This window comes from Macadamia integrifolia, chromosome 8, assembly GCF_013358625.1.
Source record: "Macadamia integrifolia cultivar HAES 741 chromosome 8, SCU_Mint_v3, whole genome shotgun sequence".
Taxonomy (NCBI): domain Eukaryota; kingdom Viridiplantae; phylum Streptophyta; class Magnoliopsida; order Proteales; family Proteaceae; genus Macadamia; species Macadamia integrifolia.
In genome coordinates this window covers 22,878,289-22,878,746 of record NC_056564.1, presented here as the reverse complement: position 1 = coordinate 22,878,746, position 458 = coordinate 22,878,289, and the positions used below count along the sequence as shown (strand labels likewise).

Below are 458 nucleotides of genomic sequence, written 5' to 3'. Positions count from 1 at the left end.
TTTAAATTTTTTTTTTTTTTTGGCTGTCTCAATTGTATTTGATGCTGGGAAGAATAGATTCAGCTTGTTGTTTAAGCATAGATAAATTCTGTGGAGGACCAAATAATTCTAAAAGGAATGGATCTGGGGTACAAATTGTGGAGCTGACAAATTTTCACTCTTTTGGTATGGTTTGTTAGATATAGAAGTCTAAGATGAATACCAAATGGAATAGCTGTCCACCCTTGTTAGCTGTTAAGACACATGCATGTTATATACCCAGTGTTGCAATCCAGCATTCCCAGGTGAACTTGGTTGATAATTGACAAATTGACCAAATTGATGACTAATAATCTGTTCTAGAACTTCTTTTTACTCTCTTTATTATACTGTTAACTGTATTGGTTTAGGGGTGTCCAGTAGGTAGATTTTGTTCTAATGTGCGTCCCAGTTTCTTTTCTCTCTCTCTCTCTCTCTCT

The 458-nt window shown here is 35.2% G+C and overlaps 1 protein-coding gene across 1 annotated transcript in view; it reads left to right on the top strand.

The window, feature by feature from the left end:
* LOC122086326 (alpha-amylase 3, chloroplastic-like) overlaps positions 1-458 on the top strand; it is a 35,706-nt gene that overhangs the window by 33,903 nt on the left and 1,345 nt on the right. The gene's annotated exons all lie outside the window — the stretch shown is intronic.